General features: G+C 37.3%; 1 protein-coding gene across 1 annotated transcript in view; it reads right to left on the bottom strand.

Annotated features, from left to right (window-relative positions):
* LOC310638956 (lipoxygenase homology domain-containing protein 1-like) overlaps positions 1–13105 on the bottom strand; it is a 215031-nt gene extending 201926 nt beyond the window's left edge. Inside the window, exon 1 of the mRNA XM_083360317.1 lies at positions 12995–13105. The gene's annotated coding sequence lies outside the window, so the exon portion shown is untranslated. The remainder of the gene's footprint in view (positions 1–12994) is intronic.
* Between the last annotated feature and the right edge of the window lie 14237 nt (positions 13106–27342).

The following is a 27342-nucleotide window of genomic DNA, read 5'->3' as shown; positions in this document are numbered from 1 at the left end:
CAACCTCAAGACCCCAGAAAAACCTCTCTTCTCTCTCTCTCTCTCTCTCTCTCTCTCTCTCTCTCTCTCTCTCTCTCTCTCTCTCTCTCTCTCTATATATATATATATATATATATATATATATATATATATATATATATATATCCTTATGCATGTACTTCTCCAGTGCCCATATTTCATTCATGTTAGCCTCATTTCAGCATTATTGTATAAATAACTAAGGCTCACAGGACAATTTTATATTTCTTTGCTGCTTGCAGACACTTATCCTGCCACAACATATGTTGCCCAGTTTTGCAATGTATACATATTAAATGTACTTTTGTTTTTAAATTTTGTGTAATTTTTGTTTTAATATTGTTTAGTTTTTTTAAAAAAAATTATTGTTTGTATCCGACTTCCTTATGCTGGCCTATTTTGATGCTATTATTTCTTTTTATGTGGGATGCAGATAACTAATTAATTATGTTTTTATTAGCATAGTATCTATCCCTGACTACTTTGAAAGAGGATGAAACATTATTCCACCCTATCCCGTGAATTTTATGCTCTCTTCATCTAGATCTCACTATCTGGGGAAGTATGGGAGAAATCCCCTTCATGGATTACTGCCTTGTCGTGGCGAAGGGGCTTGTGTAATTCAATGAAGCTATGAGCTATGCCTGTGCAGGGCCACCCAAGACGGAAAGGTCATAGCAGAGAGTTCTGACAAAACGTGATCCACTGGAGAAGGAAATGGCAACCCACTCCAGTATCTTTGCCATGAAAACTCTATGGACAGTACCAAAAGGCAAAATGATATGACGCTGGAAGATGAGCCCCTCAGGTCGGAAGGCGTCCAATATGCTACTGGGGAAGAGCAGAGGGCTAGTACTATTAGCGCCAGAAAGAATGAAGCGACTGGGCCAAAGCCGAAAGGATGCTCAGCTGTGGATGTGTCTGGTGGTGAAAGGAAAGTCCGATGCTGTAAAGATTTTTTCTCCATAGGAACCTGGAATGTAAGATCCATGAATCAAGGAAAGCTGGACGTGGTCAAAAAAGAGATGACAAGACTGAACATCGACATCTTAGGTATCAGCGAACTAAAATGGACAGGAATGGGTGAATTTAATTCAGATGACCATCAGGTATACTACTGCGGGCAACAATCCCTCATAAGAAATGGAGTAGCCTTCATAGTCAATAAAAGAGTAGGAAAAGCAATACTGGGATACAATCCTCAAAATGACAGAATGATCTCAGTTCAAATCCAAGGCAAACCATTCAATATCACAGTAGTCCAAGTCTATGCCCCAACCACCAGTGGATGAAGAGGATGAAATCGACCAGTTCTATGAAGCCCTACAGCACCTTATAGAACTAACACCAAAAAATGATGTCCTTATCATCATGGGGGATTGGAATGCTAAAGTAGGAAGCCAAAAGATAACCGGAATAACAGGCAAGTTTGGCCTTGGAGTACAAAATGAAGCAGGGCACAGGCTGATAGAATTTTGTCAAGAGAATATGATGGTCATAGCAAACACTCTTTTCCAACAACCCAAGAGACGGCTCTACACATGGACATCACCAGACGGTAAACACAGAAATCAGGTTGACTATATGCTCTGCAGCCAAAGATGGAGAAGCTCTATACAGTCAGTAAAAATAAGACCAGGAGCTGACTGTGGCTCAGACCATGAGCTTCTTGTTGCAAAGTTTAGGCTTAAACTGAAGAAAGTAGGAAAAAGCACTAGGCCACTCAGGTATGAATTAAATCATATCCCTATTGAATATACAGTAGAGGTGACAAATAGATTTAAGGAATTAAATCTGATAGACAGAGTGCCTGAAGAACTATGGACAGAGGTTCGCAACATTGTACAACAGGTAGCAACCAAAACCATCCGAAGGAAAAAGAAATGCAAGAAAACAAAATGGCTGTCTGAGGAAGCTTTCCAAATAGCTGAGGAAAGGAGGGAAGCAAAAGGAAAGGGAGAAAAAGAAAGATACGCCCAATTGAATGCAGAATTCCAGAGAATAGCTAGAAGAGATAAGAATGCATTCTTAAATGAACAGTGCAAAGAAATAGAAGAAAACAATAGAATAGGGAGGACCAGAGATCTTTTCAAGAAAATTGGAGAGGTGAAGGGAACGTTTCATGCAAAAATGGGCACAATAAAGGACCAAAATGGCAGGGACCTAACAGAGGCAGAAGAGATTAAGAAGAGGTGGCAAAATTACACAGAATAACTATACAAGAATGAGCTTAATGTCCCTGATCATCACAATGAGGTGGTCACTGACCTCGAGCCAGACATCCTAGAATGTGAAGTGAAGTAGGCCTTAGAAAAGCTGAGCAACAACAAAGCTAGTGGAGGTGACAGTATTCCAGCTGAGCTATTCAAAATCTTAAAAGACAATGCAGTAAAAGTGCTACACTCAATTTGCCAGCTAATTGGGAAAACTCAACAGTGGCCACAGGATTGGAAAAGATCAGTTTACATTCCAATTCCAAAGAAAGGCAGTGCCAAAGAATGTTCAAACTACCGCACCATTGCACTCATTTCTCATGCTAGTAAAGTTAGGCTTAAAATCCTACAAGCTAGACTCCAGCAGTATGTGGATTGAGAACTACCAGAAGTACAGACAGGATTTCGAAGAGGCAGAGGAGATCAAATTGCCAACATACGCTGGATCATGGAGAAAGCTAGGGAGTTCCAGAAAAACATCTACTTCTGCTTCATTGACTATGCTAAAGCCTTTGATTGTGTGGATCATAACAAACTGTGGCAAGTTCTTAAAGAGATGGGCGTACCAGACCATCTTATTTGTCTCTTGAGAAACCTATATGCGGGTCAAGAAGCAACAGTGAGAACTGGACACAGAACCACTGATTGGTTCAAAATTGGGAAAGGAGTCCGGCAAGGCAGTATACTGTCGCCCTGCCTATTTTACCTATATGCAGAGCACATCATGAGAAAGGCAGGGTTAGATGAATCAAAAGTTGGAATTAAGATTGCCGGAAGAAATATCAACAACCTAAGATATGCAGATGATACCACTCTAATGGCAGAAAGTGAAGAGGAACTAAAGAGCCTCTTGTTGCGGGTGAAGAAGGAGAGTGCAAAACTTGGGTTGAAACTTCACATTAAAAAAACTAAGATCATGGCATCCGGCCCTCTCAATTCCTGGCAAATAGATGGGGAAGAAATGGAGGTAGTGACAGATTTTATTTTTCTGGGCTCCAAGATCACTGCAGATCTTGGAGTAGCCAAGAAATTAAAAGACGCTTGCTCCTGGGGAGGAAAGCCATGGCAAATCTAGACAGCACACTAAAAAGCAGAGACATCACCCTGTCAACAAAAGTGCATATAGTCAAGGCTATGGTCTTCCCAGTTGCAATGTATGGCAGTGAAAGCTGGACCATAAAAAAGGCTGAGCGCCAAAGAATTGAGGCCTTTGAACTATGGTGCTGGAGAAGACTCCTGCGAGTCCCTTGGACTGCAAGGTGATCAAACCGGTCAGTCCTAGAGGAGATCAACCCTGACTGCTCTTTAGAAGGCCAGATCCTGAAGCTAAAACTCAAATACTTTGGCCACCTAATGAGAAGGAAGGACTCACTGGAGAAGAGCCTAATGCTGGGAAAGATTGAGGGCAATAGAAGAATGGTACAACGGAGCATTGAGGTGGCTGGATGTAGTCACTGAAGCAGTAGGCACGAGCTTAAATGGACTCCAGAAGATGGTAGAGGACAGGAAGGCCTGGAGGAACGTTGTCCATAGGGTCGCGATGAGTCGGACACGACTTCACAGCTAACAAAACAAATGGGAGAAATAGATGTTTTGCAAAAGCAGAATGAAGGAGGTGAACAAAAGCAAAAATCATACAAGATGGATAAATAAATCTGCAGCTAACCTGCAGCACTGAACATTCTTGGTGTGTGTTTGGTCAATACAAGGAAGATCAAATTTGCTTGTATTGATCTAAGATCTCTAAGCTTTTTTAGAAAATAAAAACTGTAATTGGGTGCATCCTGCCATTTCATTTGGCAATACGCCTATCTGCCCAGAGAAAGAAAAAGTGGCAGGTGGTGAGAAGCATTCTGTGGGAGATGATTGAGGGATTAGGAAGTAATATTTTAGTAGATCAAAATTAGTAAGTGATATATGTCTCCTCAAACAACCACGCGGTCAATGTCAAGCTTCCAGATGGAAGATTACAGACTACTTTCTCGAAATTCCTTCAGCACTCAAAAGTTTGGGAATCCTGATTTAAACCACATTCAAACCCTTCTATTTAATAAATAAATGTATTTATTACTACATTTTTAAAGTGTAATAATTATACTATATTTACTCTTTGTAACAATTGGATGAGGATATATAATTAACCAATTATATCTATCCAATTACAAGTAGTCCTCGACTTACAAGAGTTCTTTTGTGAATGTTCAAAGTTACAACAACCTGAAAAAAGTGACTTATGACTGTTTTTCATTCTTATGAACGTTGCAGCATCCCCTCGGTCCCATGATCAAAATTCAGACACTTGGCAATTGACTCATGACAGTTGCAGTACCCCGGGGTCATGCGATCTCTTCTTGCGACCTTCTGATAAGCAAAGTCAATGGATAAGCCAGATTCACTTAACAACCATGTTAACAATTGTAGTGATTCGCTTAATAACTGTCACAAGAAAGGTTGTAAAATGGGGCAAAACTCACTTAACAAATGTTTCACTTAGGAACAGAAATTTTGAGCTCAATTATGGTTGTAAGTTGAGGACTACCTGTATATCTTTCTCTATCCTTCTGCTTCTACCCTACCTTGTTTCCTGTTTCCTGCAATAAAAGAAGCCTTTTGTGAAGGAAAAAAAAACAAAAACTAAAGCTTATATTCTGATTTGAAGCCTCTTTATATTAAAGAGATCAGCACATCTAGAATATTTGAAAAATTGCCATTGTAGGAAACAATGACCAAAAGGGGAGCTTATGCAGTATGCAAATGACTCCGTGTTTTTAGTGCTTGGAAAAGAAAGGTGGTGAGTGAATTATCTGAACTTCATGAAATTATCAAGCTTTGGGGGGAAAAAAAGCTTATTTTCTTATCATAGGCATGTGGTATAGAAAATCCAAGTAAGAGAGGTTTTTATCTTTCTTCTTCAAAAAGTACAGCAAAATGGAAATACAGTCTTTTTTAATTATTATTTTTTCTATAAAACATTTCTAAATTTACAACAATTATCTACTAAGAGTTAGAAATAAGATTGCATCTGTGACTGAAGACAAAAAAGGAGGTATAAATTATCAGCTGACGCAGAATGTTTTATGCTCAAATAACAGAATATGCACATTAAAAATGACAGTACATTAAAACCTGATTGCTGGCCCTAACCTATATAATCAGCTTTGTTTTGGTATTGCCTCTCACAAAATAAATTAGAAATGTATTTTTCAAGTATGCTTAATTTTTAGGGATATCTCCAATTTTAACCATGCTCATAGCTTTATGTTCTTAGTGGTCCTTGCAAGATTTAGCAAGCTTACCAAAAATGCAACCTAGATCAAATTAAACATAAGGAAAAAGTAGAAGTGAACTATCTATCCTTCATTTGAAGCAAAAATATCCTGTAATAAACATCTGGGAATTTCCTTGGCAATTTATGGTCTCCAAGTCCTAAAAACACCAAAGCTTGTAACAACAGGTTTTTCCTGAATGGGATGAAGACTCAGGTTCTCTACCCAAAACCTGGGAGGCCATTTGGAATCATAATGGCAGGGAAAGTAATGTTGGCAGAACCATATGGTTTTTTTTAAGTACTACCTTGCTCAGTCATACAGAATTCTCATTTGTCCCATTCTCTGTCCCTCTGTTTCTCTGTTTGTTTGATATGATTATGTTAATTATTGCTAACATTTGTAAAGATTACACACACATAAAATTATTTTCATCTGAAAATCTGTTGTCAAAATGAGCATCCCCTACCACCAACATATTTTGATCTTGTGATAATATTTATTCTTTTGAAAATTAATTGCACTCTGAGTTAAACAGAACAGAAATTCTTTTTCTATGGCTCCTATAATTAAGAAATATTAGCTTCATATGGAATATGTCCTTTCCGCAAGATAAAAGCAGTTTTAAAAGAGAGATGCCTTTAAAATATTCAAGTGTAAACTTTGAAAGGTAAACTCCCCCAAAGATTCTGCCCACTGTATCCTATCAGACAGTCAGCATGTTCTAGATTCCATTGATTAAACAGTGTCATCTAGTACAAATGCCAAAATAATTTGATCCTTTAAAAATACAAACTACAATTCAAAGTTAAACAATTTACAAGGTGCATGTTTTAAAAATTACATCATTTGATATTTTAGCAGCTTTAGAAAAGTAGAGTAAAGCAGCCAGAAATTATGTCACATGTTCCATGGCAGGGAATAGATCATGAATAGGCTTATGGATTTGTTTTCTTGAATTGATTTATTGCTTTCAAGAAATGGTCCTGATGCTGTTTCTGTGTATGACATAATACGATGCATCAAGACTAATTCCTATTGATCAGGCTTTATGGCAGTTTGATAATATTGAAAGCCTCTGCTCTGATAAATAGTGGGCTAATACAACATGTACTCTTGTACTTACCATTAATTTAATTGCCACAGTAGTCCCTTTAGTTCACTCTGTGACTAATGTATTACTAATGAGATACAGTACCTCACTGTTTATACATACGTATATGATTAAATGAAGTGCAAAATCTATTCTATTCTGTTGATTTCAAGGCTTATATAATGAATGTGCACAGGAGAAACCAAACTCTTGTTTTGCTTTATGATCTTCCAGTTATAAATTCTCAATCTACTCCCACAGAGTTGTTGTGAGGTTAAAATGGAAAATAACCATGTTACTCTAAATTATGCACAGGAGAAGCATTGTAAAAATAAAGTAAATCAAATTCTAATGAGAGTCTGGAAAAGAAGAGTGTTGGACAAAGGCAGCCCAGACAATCTGTTAAAATAAAGAGTCTGAATAGATTCTATTAAACAGCAATTTAGTTTCCATGGGAACTAAATAGTAAATTAATTGCTTCTTGTACAAGATAATTGGGGGTATGCTGCTAAATCTGAAAGAGCAGACTCTTCCTTTTAATTAAAGATGAAGCTATCTAGAAGTCCAGACACAAATAACAATAGAGAAAGACACCAGGATTTAAATTGCAGCTGTCAATATTTTGTATTGTTGATGTGTCCCTACAGAGTTAATGTACTGATGGCTGATTACAATTATTGGAGTATTTATATGCATCCACTTTTGTTCAGCCTTTTTATTTCTAAATATTAAATATATTAACAAGTCTTTAGTGTCTCCACCTGCTAGCCTTCCAAGAAGCCTTGAATAGCAGGCTATTTTTCCAATAATGGAAAAATGGAAGGACAGGAAGGACAACTAGCAGCAAGGTTGATGACATCACTTGCAGAGGTGATGAGTACACCAGACCTCAAGGGCTAGAACTGGGGAGATCATCTTGGAGAAAGTTCATATGGTTGCTAAGAGTCAAGAGTGACTTGATGGGCATAATTTGAAACAACAATAAAACTTTAAAATTATGCACAAAGATAATGTGTAACCTTTCTTGGTTTGTGCCATAGGAGGTATTAAAAGTTGATTTGTGACATTTAAATGTATTAAAACTAAACTTAAATATATGATTTATGAAGCACTTCCTATTAACAGTATTGAGTGAGGTTGAACAGTATTACATGAGGCTTTTCTGGCAGGAGTATTTTCTTAACAGTTTGCTCTTGTTGATAATTTTAATGAAAAACACTTGTAAATTTTTCTACACAATTTGATGTTGGATTAAGGCCAGCAGATACTCAACAGCCATACCAAGGCTGCATAAGTCAAGTTGTTGAAGCCATGTGTCCCAGATCCACTTCTCTCAAAAGAAGTAGGAAAAAACAAGGGAAGGGAAAAGAAACATTTAATCATTAAGGAACAAAAGAACTCCAGTTTGGACTTGATTACTGATTATTTATTTATTTATTTATTTATTTATTTATTTATTTTATTTGTATATTTATTTATTTATTTATTTAATTTTTATTTAGATTAGATTAGATTAGATTGGATTGGATTAGATGATTCTTTGAATGAGGAAAAAGGAAGTTAATACAAAACTGGTTGCATTCACACAGTACACTGCCCTCCTTAAAGACCATCCTACCACTCCTAGATTAATTTCCTCTGCAAAATTAAAAGGAGGTGAGACCTGCTTCTTCATGAGCAATCCACCCCCACCAATTCCAATTATTATTATTGGAATTGTTAATTGTTAGCTATTAACCCTTCTGACTCTAGCAAGGAAAATGTATTCATGAGACTCTTTTCAACTTTCTGTGCCTCTGCCATGTGTCCAGCTACAGAGAATTCCCTTATATGTGAAAAATGGATATTGCTGGTACCATATATCATTTCCAGAGATTTGTAACTATAAACCATGCAGCGTCAGATCAGTTGTTGTTGTCAAGGATGAAACTTTGGCAGCTATATGCCTCTGTTTCAACTTTCCTTTAGATTAAGGGGGGTAGGTATTACTTTCAAGTGGGTTAGATGGAGAAACAAAATGAAGCTGAAGAATTTCAAGGGCACCAAAACAGGTGTGGGTTTGAAGCAGACGGTTCCCATAACAAAGTGAACTTGTTTATATGGATTACGTAACACATTGGTGGTTTGGCAGGGAAAATTATTGTTTAAGTCTATGAATTGGTGTTGGAACCTCGAGAGTTAGTTTTGCTTTGACAAAATCATGCAGTATCTTCAATAAATAGTAAGATTTTTGCAGACAGAATGAACCTGGAATTTTATTTGGATTTCCGAGCTGGATATTGACAGTTGTATTGTGAATTTACTTGCAAAGATCCTAATCACTATACTGCAAGCTAATCTTTAAGTGTTTTAGCCAGCACCTAGTCTCTCTCTGCTTGAAATATCCAATTCTGATTCCTTTGCATGCTTGAGGAAGAACAACCTAACTTGGCTCTCAGCATTAATGGTCTTATTTTAAAGGAGGAGCATTTCTCAAAATACTGTACTGCCTCAACACAGAACAGTAGTGTCCATTTTTCCCTGCTTTTCTTTATAAAGGAAACTGCCCACAGTTTGCAATACTCTTATACATATTTACTCACATAAAGCATTTGAATAAAACTGTCTGGTCTGCTCCTGATCCTTTTCTTTGTAAAGACTCCATCCTAGGTTTGACTGATTTGTTCTTTTTTTAAAAAGCCTTGGATCCTAATCAAGCCTGTCTAACTTCTACTAAATAAGACTAAAGCTAAAGTTGTCATGAAATAGTGTTTCAGAATTAATTTTCTGCTCTAATAGATTATGCTACGCTGGCTAGGAGTTGTGAGTATAACAGAGGATAGAGAGCACGTAGAATCCATAGATCCCAGTGCACAAAACCAGGATTCATATAAGGCCCGTGTAGGAATACCAATATGCTTTGAACTTTCCTGCCTTGTCCTAAGACCCAAAACTCATTATATAGGGTTAGAATGAACTTGTAAATGCAAAGCTTTAAGCATCAATCTGAATTTGGTGTGCATAAGTACAGAAAAAACTAGTTCCCTCCTGGGCATTTATATCATTTAATCTGAGCATAATAATTTTCATGTAACTGTTATCACCAAATCATGCTCAAGAGACTTTTTTGGTGTATCAGGATACTAAAGTCAACTTAAAAAGAAAATTCCAGGAACCCTGAACAACTTCATGATCAGTTTACAGTTTCTAAGGACAATGTTTATGTGTTATTAATTTGCTCAATATGATACCAAGGCAGTATGATTCATATCAACAAAACCCAAGAGTATTGCCATGGTGTAAATGATACACAAGGTCAACAGAGATCTCTCCTAGACACATGTACAAAGAAAAAAAAACATAAATGTTCCATTGGATAAGTAAATAAGTAATACTCTTTGAAAAATAAATTGCTTCACTATGTGCTATTGCAAAGTCCCTCTATGAATTGAAGTAAGTAAAACAGTTGCTATTAATAGTTGGGTCAATGAATTCAATCAGGGTGAGGCAATGCTCCACTGTTGTCATTAGAACCACATTAAAACTAAAATATGTTGGCTGCTTTAATGTATTTTTCTGGAATTAGCAGTTTATGGCCTTTGGTCTTCTTTCATGTGGCCTCAGCCTAATTTCCAAAAATTCCCAGCAACAGATCAGCTCAGAATTCTAGTAAAAACAGGGCTGGCTTTAGACGTGTTGGTGCCCTAAGTAAAGTCATATTCTGGCACCCCTTATGGTTTGGTTCATCTTCTGATTTTGTTACGAATTTCAAAAAGACACCCATTTGTTTCTTAATCTTTTTTTCTTCCAGTGTTTGAGCTTTATACTGATAATCGTCAGCCCTGGAGATTTTCACCCTATTTATTCTGGATAAAGTATGTTTAGCCCTGAAATGGATGCAGTCGGCCCTAGTGTTTTTCACTTTTTTATTATGTTTTTCAGAAGTCTTTTCAATTTTGGCAGTCCTTAAAATTTGGCAACCCTAAGCCAATGTCTACTTGGCCTTACCCTAGAGCCAGCCCTAAATAAAGGCTATCATTGTCATAGTCTACTGCAAGAGAGGGAGAGGGAGGGAGGGAGAAAGGAAAGGAAAGAGAAAAAGAAAGAAAGAAAGAAAGAAAGAAAGAAAGAAAGAAAGAAAGAAAGAAAGAAAGAAAGAAAGAAAGATAGATCTCCATCTTTGTTACAGTCTGGCTTCAATTACTCCTTGATTTCTTCACCCACATAATGGCTTCTAAGAGGAAAGCAGCTTTCCAGTAGGGGGAAAAGGGGTTTCTCTGCAGCATAGTTTGTGGTTTGAAGATATCATGCCAGTGGATCAGGTGTGACCATCTACTTTTCCCAGTTTTTGTCCACAAGCAATAAATCTCTCTACCACTGCCTCTTTCTGTACCCACTCTCTATATTGTATGATTGTGCATCTGTATACAATATAAGAATGGTTGAGAATTGTTAAAAGTATACACTGGAAATCTCTTATCAGACATGAAAGTAATTTAGGGAAAAATGTAACCAGAAAATATTTAGCTTATAATTAACAGAGAATATGAGAAAATATGAAAGTCTTATCTTTGATATAAATGTTCAACATTCATTTCAGCCAAGATCAAATACTGAAATAGTCTAAAAGTTATGCTGTCTCAAGTTTTCTTAAACCAGTAAAATATAGATAAAATATGTCACTATGTACAAGACCATCTTCTTAAGATTTAAAATGAGTGGACTAGATGTATGAAAATTGCATAATACTACAAAAAACATTTTGTTTCAATATTTGTTTTTTTTAAATTATCAAACATGTTTTTCATAAATATGTATAATTTTTAAAATTTCACAGTCTTCAATAAAAAAAAATCTTAAAAAGCAGTTTCATGGATACAGATTACCAAGGCAGAAAAGGTATAATTATCTTTCAGGAAACAGCTATGATATAACCAGGGCTTTTTTTGTCATAGAACGCACAAAGCGGCGTTCCGGCACCTTTTTTGAACCGAAGAACCGGTTCCCTCTAAGCCGCCAGCACGAGCCCAGGTATGCCTGCAGAGTGATTTTGCAGACCCCCAGCAGCCCGATCCAGGCTCCGGAGGCCTTTTCCAAGCCTCCAGAGCCCGGATCCATGGCTGTGGAGCAATTTTGCATCCCCAGTGGCCCAATCTGGGCTTCGGATCCATGGCTGCGGAGTGATTTTGCAGCTCCCCAGTGGCCCGATCCGGGATCCGGAGGCTTGGGAAAGGCCTCTGGAGTCCAGATCTATGGCCACAGAGATATTTTGCAGCACCCCAGCAGCTAGATCTGGGCTCCGGAGGCCTGGAAAAGGCCTCCGGAGCCCAGATCAGGCCACCGGAGGGCTGCAAAATCGCTCCATGGCCATGGATCCCTGCTCCAGAGACTTGGGAAAGTCTTCCAAAGCCTGGATTGGGCTGCTGGGGGGGGGCACAAAATCACTCCCTAAAGCGGCTTCTCCCCCCCCCCCCCACTCTGTAAAGGGCTTTCGACTGGCGCCGGAGCTGTGTGTGAGTTCCAGCATTTTTTTTTTACAAAAAAAGCACTGGATATAACAGAAACAAAAGTTATAGGCAGCTCAAGTCTGGGTATTAGAATTGAACTAGCCAGGAAGGTTTTGAAGTTAAACTCTTTCATAAGACATGAGGGGAAATATGTGGCCTTCTGGATGTATCTTTTCTTCATCTATCGTCAATGCCAGTCCAATGGAAGATGAGATATTTTTGTTTTTGAGAAACAAAAAAAACCCTGATAAGTGTGATTAGTTTGAGAAAATTCATCTAATGATTACCCAATCCATGAAGAATCATCTTTATGAGAAAATTTAACATAACTAAAACATTTTAAATATACTGTATAATTTTACTGTACATTTCCTTTGCCCTTGTAAAACATTTACATGGTAACTGTCAAATCCTGTGCTACTAATATTTATTCCTAGAAAAGTGAACATGGATAAACTGCAGGTCTCACTGTATATTTAACTATGCTTATATTAGCGAAGAATCTGGTGTATTAAAAATACCATCAATATCATCAAAGCTTCCTTCAGTAATTCTGAAACAAAGACTACATATTTCAAATACATATAGCACTTTCAAATACATATAGCCTTGGTAAATTTGTAAACTCTTGCTCTGCATGATCAGTCATGCAACAAAATTGTTCTTCCTGTTAAATCAGAATTATGGTGTTTTAAGATCATGCAAAGTTTATTTGTTGTACGTTAATCTTCCAGGTTTTCAATAATTTCAAGATTTTTAAAGGCTGAATAATTGTGTTAATCTGATCCTGTGCAAGGAGAAAAAACCCTGAAACCTCTGCTGCTATACCATTTATCACAGTCACCCAAATTAATTATAGGATAACTTACTTCTCATACATTGAAAAGAAAATACTGAGATAAATAGTCAATATTGTACCTGACATCTGCTGGATGTGCTTGAAGGATGAACCACGTTCCTAGAGTTCTTTCAGGTGGTAAAAAGAATGTGAAGGAGGGTTCTTTCTCTAAAATCCAAGCCCAAAGATCTGGTTTACTGCTCTCAACATAATTAGGCTGCTGCTATATACAAAGACTCTTCTCCTGAGCAGGAGTTCATGTATTGATTTAGTACCAATCACAGCACTGCTGTGCGGGTGCTATAGCAACAACAAACAAACTTTTGACCACAGAGGTGCTATGTATTGTTTTCTGAGGATTGTGCAGTCTTGACTTTCATGTGTACATGAATTAAACGAGAAGGTTGATACTGCATAAATACTGTCCACTGATATCCTCTTAGACTCTGTAAAGGAAGGGATATATAATAGAAATGCATAGGGGGGGGAGGTTGTTCTTTAAAAATTATGCTTAGCTTACTGAATGCCTGCCGACCACATTTAACATGTGATCCTTGGGCTGATCGCATAGCAAGAAGACTTGATGACAGGTGGACCAAGGCAGTCATAGAATGGATCTCACTTGATAAAAACCACCCACACTTTTTAAAAAGAGACTTCAAACAAGATGGATTGACAACATCAGCAAGTAGTGGAGGCCCAGTTGGCTAAGCTTTGTAAGCCGCCCTGAGTCTTCGGAGAAGGGCGGGATATAAATGGATTTTTTTTAAAAAAAGAAAGCTCAGGGCCGTATTGGTTGGAAATATGCAGAAGAGGTCTTCATCCTGCAGTGGAAAGACAATGGCTAAAATGATGATGATGAACAGAAATGCAGTCCTGAGAACATGGAAAGCATGAGAAAGAAACTCAAAACAATCCCACTGTTATTTTGTTTGGTATATATGATAGGGCAAGATAAAACTGATAGACTTTCAAGATTCTGCTATTATACCCTATTACAATCACAGAGCATCCCAGGAATCCTTGCAGAATCTGTTTTGTGATCTGGCCTACATCAAATAGCTGGCATTTAGTAAAGGTTACTGATTGTAGAATAACTTTTCAAGCAAGTGTGCTCATAGCTGCAAGAAAGTGTACCCCCTCCCATGCAATGATTTATTTATTTATTTACACCTCCCATATGTGACTCCCCAAAATTGATAGTCTAAATTATCACTCCTGAGTCTATAGAAATGAGGTGCTAAATTGATGGATATGTCAATACAATCTTCCTGTTTTCTATTCTTTGCTTTGCTTTTAAAGCTTTCTGCCCCTTTATGTGAGGCCAAAAAATTTGATTATTGAACAAGAAAACGCAATTGCTAGATTTTGTTAAGGGAAGTGTTTAAACTGACCAAGGAGCTTTTTTTCCTCTGTCCCTGGGTTCCTCAGTTCCACCGATTTATAAATTTACCTTTTCTGGAATACGTTGTCATAGCCATACTATGGTTGCATGTAGTGAGAAAAGAGAGGCAACAAAAAGAAAATAGGATTGAGAGACATGGCAGGGTTTAGATACAGCTAAACATTCTAACACTATATTTTTTAAAAAGAAGAAGAGAAGGACATTCTAACTAAGAGGGCAAATGACAGAAATTGTAAAGGATGCATCCATACCAAGGAATTATCCCAAAACAAATCACCTAACTAGATGTACTAAACAAAGGCTGAAATACAGCCTAGATAGAACACCTTGTTGCTGTGGTGAGGCATTGTTTCAGTAGAAAACTATTTTTAATTCTGAACACAAAATGGGCTCAGAAGACTGGTTTAATTCTAGGATGAAAATAATAATTGCCCAGTGAACCTTGATCTAGTTGATGAAATAGTGACTGAAATAACATGTTGAGGAAAATATGTATTTCAGCTGCCTGTCCTCAGGTATCCTAAAAGAGAATCTTCTTTTATAAGGACTGAAATATTTTTAATTTGAAGTCTGAGCAATATTTGTACCTTGAATGAAAATGTAAGTAAGAGTTCAAATTAAAAGTATTTCAGTCCTTATAAAAGAAGATTCTCTTTTAGGATACCTGAGGACAGGCAGCTAACTGCTGGGCAAAGAGCAAAGTACCCAGCATGCATAGCTCAATCTGTTCTCTATATCCCTTACCATCCCCATTGACCAGCATGAATTTCTTAACCAGGTTGCTTGTATGTTGAAGGGTGACCTGAAAAGCGCCATGCAACTTATGTTAGCAGTGAGAAAGAAAGGAATTAAAATCATAGGATCTTCTGCAAATAGACACATTCATTTAAATCAATGTGCACTTCATAAACCAGGTTTACCAAGAAATAACAAAATCAACAATATAAAGTCCTTTTCATATCCTAAATTATGAGCCTCTCATGAGTATTCTAAACTTTTTGTACTTATCACATAACTATAAAATATGTGATATTCACAAATAATTCATTATTTAAACAGTGTATCTGAAATACTGCTCATAAGGAATGCTCAACAACTTCTGAAGGATGCATCCAATTAAGACCCATTTTAAGAAATAATTGTCAAAATCTTCATTTAGCAGCAGACATCTGTTTTATCCTTTTATAATTCCACCTGCACTTGGAAATGATGCATAATAAACATTTCTAATTTGAGCATCATGCTTTCCGGAAGCTACAGTAATAAAAGACACATCAGAAGTAGGGATTGCTCTATATAAGGAGTGCAGTAATGTTATTGCTTTCTTACCATCATACACTATAGAGGGCAGTCTCATACTTTAATACTTTGGATCTGTACTTACAGAGTAAGCCTACAGTACATGCCAAGATTGATGTTGATAAGCTTCAGGTCCAATGAAAGTATACAGGAAAACTGAAATATAATTTGAGAAAGCATCTCACATTCATAATTGAAAGCTTCTGTTACTATAACCTTGTAATAACAACAGCATTAGATTCATAACTTAGATTTCCTAGTCCAGTCTAGCTTAAAGAGTTGACAGGAAAGACCACACAAAACATTACAGGGATAGAGCATAGGATGTGTCCAAAATCCAAGGCTCCTGACTGAAGGAAATGAAATTTGGGAAACCTATGGCTACTTCAGCGCTACCGCCTACTACTGTTGTGCTATGCTACTGCTGTAGTCACATGGTCTTCATTTTCAATGTTCTGTGACCATTTTGCAACCAGCGTTATAATACCTCTCTCCCTTCCCCACCCAGCAGCAGGGCAGGGTAAGTGACAGGCAGGCAGGCAGAAAGAGGAACAGGGAGGGGAAAAAAGGAAAGGGGTGGAAGGAAGATTTCTGAAAGAAGGCCGGAAGAAAATTCAATGGTGAAATCAACAAGAAATTGGAAGTTGCTCCTGCTCTCACTGGCTTTTTGCCTGTCAGTGGTCACCCTGTTTCTCCGAAACAATGATCCAACAGGGCACAGATTATCTAGTTACATTTCTGATTCTGAAAAAGAGAACAGGAAAGGAACTAGGAAGTCTGCTGTCACAGGAGTAACAAACAGGGACTCCATTAAGCAACTTTCAACCTTACCGCATTACCTAGAAGTTGAGCCATTAAGTTCAGGTGACTGTCAGGTGAGTTGAGCATTTGACCTGAAAAGGTAACATTTCACAAATTGCTGCTAGTTTAGTTAAATAGAGTTCAGTTCAGGCTAATTTCACCCTTGTGTGAATAAAAGTAAGAGGGCCAAATATATCATGAGATTGAATTATTTATATGAAAACTACAGGTCAGAGAGATAACATTGGGCATTTCTTCCAAATCTACTTCTTCAAGAAATCATAGGCTCAGTTAAATGTGTAACTCTAAAATCTCTGATGTATATATGCATATACAAACATTTTTATTCTATATAATTAAATATTTGGCATTTTCTGTTATTATTGCAGGATTAACCAAAATTGCAGCACGTCTGCCCCCTGCTGGGCAAACAAAGTATGAATTTACTCCACAGGAAACAGATGTAGCCAATATCTATGATGTACACAATCACAAAAACAAGGCAGCAGTGGGGAGGGGGGAGTTTTCCTGTCTGGGTATGCTATGTAAATAAATAAAGTAGGATAGTTAATCATCTGATTAAACCAAGTTCACAAGGTCATTTTTTCACAGCTATACTAAGGAATTATAACAGAACAGGTTAGAAATAAGATGCAGATTCAATTTATTTTTTTCTGATAAATTGCCAAACAATTATAAATATAAAAAGTCTAGTTCTAGGTTTTTAGCACTGGCACTTTCTCTGCACTGTTAAGAAATGCAACAGATATGCCAAGGAAAACAAGGATTGTTAGTCAAACCTTTAGTGCAAAATGTTATAGCTAACAGAATTCTGGGGTTTTTTATTGGCTTGTTTTATTATTCTTGTTTTAACTTGGGCATTGATTTAATTGTTTTTTAATGTTTGGATTGTTATTTATATTTATGCCCTGTGAACCGCCCTGAGTCCCTTTGGGAGAAGGGCGGTATAAAAATCTCAATAAATTAATATCTATCAGCTGCAAAATTGCAAACAACCACTAGGTAGCAACAAAACTTTATTGTTTTCACTGCTGCACTCTGCCATCTAGTGGTTATCCAGATTTTTACAGGCCAGATCTGGCAGACCTAACTCAACTACAAATTGAAAAATGCTGAGTTGCAGCACACTGGAACAAGTGGTTCAGGACCTTCTATTGGGTTCTGCCTATGTTGCTGGTTGATCTTTTCATCCAGGCAATAGGAAGCTTCATGTAACCAAACTGTAATATTCAGATGTCTGATTTGACTGTGCTTTTCAGAATAAGAAAGCAGCATTTAGTTAAAACAGTCATACTGTATACATATGGCTACTGAGTAACTAACATCTCCAGACGCATACCCCATTACGAATCTAAACCCCATTATATCACAACGTGTATAAGCCTTCACTCAATATGTTTTTCATCATAAATCATAGCATACACTGTACATTCTTCCTCTTCATTTTAAAAGTAAACCCAAGATGCAATGAAAAGGCAGATTTATTTAATGGAAGGCAAAAGGCAGACTTCCAGACTCAAAATGTTCTATGCATTCAGTGTGTTCTCTCTATTGATTTTTTCTTCTAGGAAGTCCATAACCCAATACACTGGAATTTGCCAAAATATTTAATCTAAGTGTTATTTTAACACTCAGAAGTATATTTTAATTGTTTAGGTGTTATTCTCTTGAAGAGTCAATTTTTGTAGTGGTTAAAGGCATCTGGTTAGAAACCAATAGATCATGACTTTTAATCCTGCCTTAGGCGCAGAAGCTAGCCAAATTATCTTGGGCAAGACACTCTCTCTCAGCCTTAGGAACAAGGCAATGGCAAATGACTTCTGAAAAAAAGTTATCAAGAAAACTAAACGATTGTTGATGCCACTGCAAGTAGTCAAGACTGACTCAAAGGACTGCCAGGGAAGATTATTTTCATATATTGTCACAGCAGCAAGATCGCTGCATACACAGCAGCAACATTATTTTCCAGAGATGGAAAGATTCAACACAACCTACTATGAAGGAATGATCGGTGAAGTTCACAGATTTTGTTGAAATGTATAAATTAACTTAATTATACAAAATACATTATCTATATCTATTGCTGACTAGAAGGATTTTTGTATAAAATTGGAAAAAAAGTGAACTAGTGACATGATGTTGATATTAGATAGGATAGATTATAGAAAGAAACATAATATGATATAACTTTGGAGAGAGAGGTTTAAACATTTTAATAAAAAGTATACATTAAAAAATTGATTCAAATGACCAAAATAAAATAATTCTCTTGAGAATAGAGAATACACATTCATCTAATCTACTCAAAACAAAATCCAATTTGTCTAAAAAAAGATTACATGCAGGATAGAAACCAACTTAACTGTTATAAATTAAACATTGTTGAGCTTTTACAGCTAGAATAGCATATGAATATATGTTTTGAGGGGTCCTTAGTGCTCTCTGAGCTTGCTTGTTTTCTTGCAGAGGTTTCTTACCCTAGGTAACATTAGGAGCACTGATGATGTTACCTAGTTAGAGTAATGAAATGTCTGCAAGAAAACAAGCAAGCTCAGAGAGCACCAAGAATCCCTCATTTCAACCCTGAGCTACCAATATTCTCTTTCATTGAATATATATTTTGTTCTAGGCAGAAAAGTTGTACTCATTGTTTTGGTTATTTATTTACATGAAACTGATATCAGATCAAACAACAAAACAAACAAGGTACCCAAACCCACAGCAGGAGGCTCTCTCATCACAAATCTACTTTCAAGTGGAAGAGACAGAATTGATGGCTTTTGAAAAAAATCAACTAATTTTGAAAGGAACGCTATTCCAGAGAAGAGGAATGGTAACTGAAGCTTGTCTCTGTGGTCTCTGAAGATGACATTCCTTAACAAAAGGGATCTGGAGAGAGAGCTAACTGTTCCCATCCTTATTGCTCTGGGAAATGTTGCTGGGAGAAGGTGGCTATAAGCCTTAGGGGGCTTTAAAAGTGACAATCAGAGCCTTGACTTGTGCATGGAGGGAAACTGGTGGAGTTCTTGCACTACCCATGTTGCATGAGCGACCCTGAAGACTCCCATCGACAGCAGATGCAATAGTAAAGGAGAATTACTGATAATTCACTCCTCATTGGCACAATGTACACTTGAATGGAACCATGTCCCGATTTGCTCATTACGTTCTGTTCTAGATAGCATCTCTGACATTTTCACTGGATATGTTATTTTTATTGTTGCTGTTGCTATTATTGTATTCCAGTATTGACCTCGGTGTCAGAGGGCTTGCTCTGAGTGCATGTCATTTATAGTTCATTGTATAGGACAGGAGTGTCAAACTCGCAACATCACATGACATGTCACGATGTATCGTGACTTTTTTTCCATTGCCGGCAATGGGGTGGGCGCGGTTTCAGCATGACGCATCTGGCCCGCAGGCCGGCAGTTTGATACCCGTGGTATAGGAGATGGGAGTTTTGTCCCTAAGAGAATTAACAGTTCAATTTATAAATATGAATGATTCAGTTTACCCTGTTGTGCAAGCTTGAATTTTGAAGACAATACATTATTGTATTTAATAATCACAAACATAATGCTTCTTCACAGTTAGATTTTCTGTCATTTTACATGATGCATCATAATCATAAATAATAAAAATCTGTAAAATTTGACAACTGCTAAACAAATATTTCTAAAAGTAAAAATTCATTGTAAACTATAATTGAAGTATGCAAAAGGGTTATATATTGCTTTACATATCACAAATAATTGTGGATTGCGAAGTATTATAAACATTAATCATTCAATCATACTTAAATTATATTTATATATATATATATATATATATATATATATATATATATATATATATATAATTTTCTAAAATTCACATTTTAAAAGCATTTTTGTATCATTCTATATATCAAAGTACTGTGAGATTATAAATTTAAATCATTATTTCAAACAAAATAAATCTGAATGTATTTATAAACTATGCCTTGTATAGCTTCCAATTTTTATTTTATTTGGCTCTTATTAGCTTGATTTATCTAAGTTATTGCTATTGTTTTGCTTCCCTCCTCATCAGCACAATACAAAGCAACAAAAGAAGATACTATAGCTCCTTTTATCCATGTTTTCTCACAGATTAACCTTAAGTAGATTAATCGTTTGCTTTCAACCTGACAGTTTCCCCAACACACATATGCAAATCTATTTTTGACAAAGATTTTATTTTAGGATGTCCTGGCTCTGATGCTAAATTTGAAATCATGGTGTGAATTTTATAGAACACTATTTCCTTTTTTAAAGGATGTTCACAGCTAATCTATCATTTAAAGGACAGACAGAGGTCAGTAAAGTAGGAAACAAAGACAGGTGGGCTAACAGAAATATGAAACTTAATTTTTCCTAGTTCTGAAGTTGCTAAATTAAAATTCCTTTTCTTTTTTCTTTAAAAAAAACCTAATTGAAATATTTAGATGAGACCCTCCCGTCTGTGTTTTATTTAACAGACAGAAATAATCCGTAGAGTTAGCAAGGATGTAGTGCTGACCTAGAAACCAGGAGACTGTGAGTTCTAGTCCCACCTTAAGGATGAAAGTCAGCTGGGTGACTTCAAACCAGACTCTCTTTGTCAACTAAAGCCACCTCACAAGGTTGTAGGGAAAATAGGAAAAGGAAGGAATATTATATCTGTTTGCTTATAAAAGTGGAATAAACTCTAAAAAAAAGATGGTGGCAATCAAAGATCTATTATTTTTTAATGCAACTAAAATCAAGCTGAGTGTTGACTGTACCACAATAGCTACCATATTGACTTTTCTGACCATATCCTATGGATACCACTGAAAGTAAGTGGAAAGATAAAAGTCTGAAGGTAAATTGCACTAAATTCCTTTCCTTTTTCAAAAAACAAATTCCATATAAGAAAAAAAAGATATATTTCCAAAACAATACTACTGTCTAGTTCATAGCAGTTTTTAATTTTTTTTCTCCTGCCTTTATTATTTTTATAAATAACTCAAAGCAGAGAACATACCTATTACTCCTTCCTCCTCCTATTTTCTCCACAATAACAACAGGTGAGATGAATTGGGCTGAGAGAGAATGACTGGCCCAGAGGCACCTAGCCAGTTTTCATTCCTAAGGCAGAACTAGAACTCACAGTCTCCTGGTTTTCAGCCTGGTGCCTTAACCACTAGACCACAGGTGTCAAACTCGCCACATCATGTGAAGTGTCGCGATGTATCATGACTTTGTTTGCATTGCCAGAACTGGGGTGGGCACGGTCTCTGTATGATGCAACCGGCCTGTGGGCCAGCAGTTTGACACCCCTGAACTAGATCAAACTGGCTCTCATATTTACTATATCTATACATTTGTCTTTCTCTTCAAATGCTTCTAGGGTTTTACATCTGTTTCAGAGATCCAATTATCATTCTTCCAGCTGTGGCCAATTCTAATAGCATTAAAGATATATTTGAATACAGTACTTACAATATAGCCTGAAAGTATACTTCTCACTCTATCTTGGTTTGCCATTGACTTCTTCCAGGATGTCTTTTGACTTCTTAGTCTAGACTACATCCTTGTGTTTCTCTCCATCCAATATTTAGCTGAGTTTGTCCTTGCTTATCTTCTGAACCTTGGCAAGATCAACCAGGGGCTTTCATCTGTTGAGGAAGAAATCATAGAATTGTAAGTGATTTCCTCTGAATTAATAATGACTCAAATAAACTCAAATTTTATCTTAAGTCTATCTACTTCATTATCTTTGTCCTGTCTACTTTCTATAATGTGAGCAAAAAGCCCAGATTTATTTCTTATTCCTAAATATAGGAATATTTATTATTTCTATATTTACCTATAGATAAGGCTCAAAAGTGAAGTGGGTTCACTTTTTCTTTTTAAGGATAACTTATGCTTTAAATAATAGTAAATGCAATTCTGAGCAAGTATTACCAGATTAGGGAACTAGTCATCAGGAATTCGATAGGTTGGACTATAATAAATTTAAGATTTGCAGAAGACAAGAAAATAATGGCTCTCACAAAATTACAGCTCTTGTGAAATTAATAGCACTTCTCTCCTTTGTATAACCAAACAGGATATTCATTTGGGAATCAAAACTAATCTTATTTTTAATTCCAGGAAAACCCAAAATATCAGCAAAATCAATTACTTATGTTATCATATAGCCATAGTGTGCTGAACTTTAATCATTCTGTGTGTGGCGGGGGGCGGGGTTGAATATGTTATTTGCCCCATGGCTCATCCTGCTTTACATTTTGAAACTTTAATGGTCAATAATTATAACCTGAGGTTGGATTAGCTTGACCTCTGCTAATAAGTGAACTATTCCCCCATGCCCCCAAAATCCCACCATCCTCATAAGCTTCCTTAAGTGCTTTAGCCCTGAGCTAGTCAAGCTCTAAACTATCAACAACTTCTCTAGTTCTTCAATTTACACCTGTTAAGTCGGGATTAGCCAATATTGGATTAAAGAAATGAAATACTGGGACAGTCTAAAGTTTTGTAATGGATCATTAGTTTCAATAGATAGCAACAATTATTATTATTCACCTTGCACTCTTTTACAATTTGTTTAATAATGTATTTTTAAAGACATGTTATTTTCTTGCATAATGTTAGGCTCTTACATTGCAAATCAAATAATGTAACAAGCAGTAACTTTAGGATAATTTAAAAGACAGTGACACAAATTCTTGGATACATTGATTTGGTTGATGTTTGTTTCTCCAAGTTTTTTGTTTGTTTGTTTGAGGAGGAAAGCTTGTTTTGTTTTGTTTGCTGCCTTGTGGTCAGTTTTTTACTCCTGGCAACTACCTGGACTAGTTCCTGCAATTTTTCTTGGCAAGATTTCGAAAATGGTTTGCTATTGTCTGCTCATTAAGGTTGAGAGAGAATGACTGGTCTACGGTCATCCATCTAGCCTAAGGCAGAACTAGGACTCACAGTCTCCCATTTTCTAGCCAGAGGCCTTAACCATTACACCAGACTCGTTGTCTGAAGAGTTGGCTACCTATCTAAAAGTATCTGCAATCTTTCAATGCTTCACCTGTATCCAAGGCTAAAAACTGTAATAATTCTGTTGAAGTACATTTAAGTATCATTATATAAATAATACTATGTTGCTTTTCATATTAAGCAGGAGGAATAGGGGATGAGGCAGGAAAAACAAAATATGAGACAAACCTATGAGACTATGCAGAATAATAAATAAAAGTAAGAAATCACAAAAGATAAAGGGTTAAATTCAGTACAGGAGCCAAAACTTCTGGTAAAAGGTGTAGGATGTTCATAAGAACATTATTGAATTTAAAAAAATATATAGGAAGAGCAACATTGGCCTAGCCAAAGATTCGTTTCATTCAGCGTTCTGTTTCCACAGGGGTTCTGCAGATGGAAAGCCACGGCCAAACAAAAATAGAGCAGTAGTTATAGTGTATACCTTTTTTTAATGAAAATTGTCAGCACTTTTGATCAGTGACATCATCAAAGTAAACAAACCCACATGGTGTTGATTATGTCAGCAGATCATGGCCCTATGCGGATGTAACCGCCGACCAAGGCGCACTCCTGGGGCTACTTTTACACGTTTTATAAATAGAGAAGCCGCCAAGAGTTGCACTTTGTAATTCTCATTGCCATCCTTCATCATGCAAAATTCATTTCTCCTTCTTGTGAGTTTGACTTTCACATCAACGCCATTAATTAGCAGTCTGTCTTGAAAAAACAGATTGCTATGCAGAGGCCCTAGCAGGTCCCATTTACGACTACCGGCCGTGTGTCTTGCTCTCGCTTGGAAACCGGAGTTCCCAGTGGCTGTCAGTAGAGTATTCTCCATGAGGTCCGAGTCATCTTTGTAAAAACCACCAGCTGTAAATTGGGTACCCAGCGCATCACCACCAAAGTTCAGAATCAGTTCAATCATGGCCCAGTAAGAATAGCAATGATGGCTCTGTGTAATGAGCCGATCTCCCAAGGTAACATCCAGCTGATTAAACAGTGATGCTGTGGGGTAGTTGGTCAGGGCCACCCTATCCCCGTCATCAATATCCGATCCATCAGCCTTTACAATCTTGCAACTCACATACAACAGGGTGTTGTTTAAATCCGTGTAATGCTCACCATGCCCCGTGATAAAAAATTCCAGGGGACCATTGGGTGTCAGCACTGATAAAGGTGGGATCTTGACATAGGTACTGTTTTCAATACTGGTCTGTGTAGGCGCCAGTTGAAAAAGATCCAGTTCTGATTTAACACATTCCTCTGAAGCAGAATGAATAAATGCCATATTGTATTAGAATATATCTTCCTTGTCATAGGGCTTCCTCTTCTGTGCACATCTCCTCTTGGTATGGCGGGACTTTTTCACAAGTCTTCTCTTTTTAAATGGAGTATCCAATGTGTAATTCTTCCTGGCTATGATCATCCTGATCCATCCTGCCCCCTCTCAAGAACACGGGATACAAGATGCCCCGCAACATCTCTGGCAATGTTTTTGGCAGCAGATTTCACATGCGGCTTAATGATTTCTAATCCTTGCCTCAAAAAAGGCATTGCTTTTTGAAAAAGCCCATGGAACAAACCCCCTAAACCTGTCCCGTACATAATGGGGGCTCCTCGGAAGCCTGGAAGAACCACCAGCTTCTGCCCTGTAGCAAGCCATGTAGTCTTGAGGGTTCCCGTGCTCCTTGATCACAACCATCCTTCACTTTTCCGAGGCCTAAAATGAAGCTTGACAATCACCTTCCCGTGATAAAAATGCACGTTTTTGTCCTGATCAGTTTTGATTTCCATGGTAATGGTATTGATGTGATGTTTGCTGACCGGTACATAATGTGGATGGTCATAGGTCATTGTGACGAAATCATTGTCTTGCCCTCACACAGGCACACAGCGCAGTAATAGCAGATAGAAGTCACCCACTATCTGGAGCTCTACAATGTCTGTGTAAACATATAAGGTGCTAAATCCATGGAACATACCTAACAGATGTCCAAGTTCTCCGCTAACTAGAATGGTGTGCGGTTCATCTCCTTTAAGATTAATTTTTCGACCCACTGAATCATAATGTAGGGTTGTCTTAGGTCCGTCCTTGACGTTTGATATAAGCTTGTTCATATTTTCTAACAGATGTTGGATGCTGTTATAGTACCTGCTTCTCAAAGAAAAATGCCATCTCTTTCTCTCGTTAGCAATTTCAAAATATCCAGGTGAAGTTAATGTGTGCCAACTATGCAGATACTGTATCTCTGCTAGCCCTACTTCCCATGATCCTGGAAGATCCAACAATCTCGCTAATTGAATAGTAAAATTAGAATTTTTGTTTTGGGAGAAAATTGCTGCTGATGCATTGCTGGGTAGGGTGATGTAAAACTCCTCCATATCAAAGATGTTGTACTTCAGTCTCAACCCAACTGTTGAAATTCTCTGGACAGCCAGTCCATTTGACTAGAAACTCTCTGTGTCTCGCCCGCCCTCTTTTTTGGATAATTTTCTCTATTCTGTATATGCACTGTTGGTCAGCAGGAACCTTTTGGAGCTCCTCAAAGTAAAAAGCCCCCTTTGCGGAAGAACAGGGTAGAACAACAGCTAATGACCCTCTTTTACCGGTCTACTATAGAGAGCGTCCTCTCGTATGGTATTGTGGTTTGGTATGCTGGTCTGACAGTCGCAGATAGGAAAGTATTACAGAGGGTTGTGGGCTGTTCCCTGACACCACTGGATGACATCGCCAGGGCTCATTGCCTTGGAAGAGTGAGGAAGATTCTCAGGGATGACTCACACCCTGGATGGTATCTCTTTACTCTCCTACCATCCGGTAGGAGATATAGGAATATAGCCAGCCGTACCAACAGGCTGAAAAATAGCTTTTATCCGTGGGCTGTTAGGCTTTTAAATGGGACATAATCTTATGCAGAATTGACTTGGGAGGCCGGTGTGTGGTGTAGTTGGTTCACATAGTGTGGTGGGATGGAGGGTTTGTTGTCACTGTGTGTTGGGGGGAGAGAGTACGGGGGGGAGGCTCAGCTAATCTCAATGTACACATGTTGTGCTTTGACAATAAAGGTTAATTATTATTATTATTATTATTATTATTATTATTATTATTATTATTATTATTATTATTATTATTATTATTATTATTATTACAGGGTCACCCGTGTAATCATTTAATCTATACACAACTCTTTCCCCCCTTGTGTCCAGTTCTTTGATGATGAATATCTCATCTGTATAGGTTTGCTGATAGCCCTTTTCAAACGTACCCCTCAGTCTGGATACTCTGACATGATCCCCCATCTTAAGACATTTTTTCTTTCTTTTACTTTTTAAAGCTACCCCATAAAGCCTCATCCACACATCCCTTTCATTAGACAAATTTACGGTATTAGGAGCGGTCCTGATGCTACGATGGTAAGTGCTATTGTACCCCTGAAGAGTATCTGCCAAAATGTCTACATACCAATGTGTATTTCTAGCTGTGAAATATCTTCAGAGTTTGTTTTTTAGGGTTCTATTAAACCTCTGTATAACAGCTGCTTTAGTTTCACTATGAGTGACAAAATGATGAATGCCATAACGTGCTAAAAGTTTCTTCAGCGGGATATTCAAGAACTCTTTACCTGCATCTGTCTGTATTTTTCGGGGTGCACATCCTGTTTCAAAGATATTCTGGAAGGCAGCTGTAACTTCCCTCCCTGTTTTATCAGATAAAGGGGAGGCCCAGGCATATTTAAATAACACATCGATAACTGTTAAGTTTTCTCCTTAGAAAACTTGGAGACATCTAAGAGATCAGCCTGCCATTGATGATCTAAGCCAGACACTACTGTTTTATTTCTAGGAAAATTAATTCTTGCAGGCTTATGAAGCGTATAAGCGTCTT

Source organism: Vipera ursinii, assembly GCF_947247035.1.
Source record: "Vipera ursinii genome assembly, chromosome: 3".
Taxonomy (NCBI): domain Eukaryota; kingdom Metazoa; phylum Chordata; class Lepidosauria; order Squamata; family Viperidae; genus Vipera; species Vipera ursinii.
The sequence above is the reverse complement of the archived record's forward strand: the minus strand, read 5'-3'. Positions and strand labels throughout refer to the sequence as shown.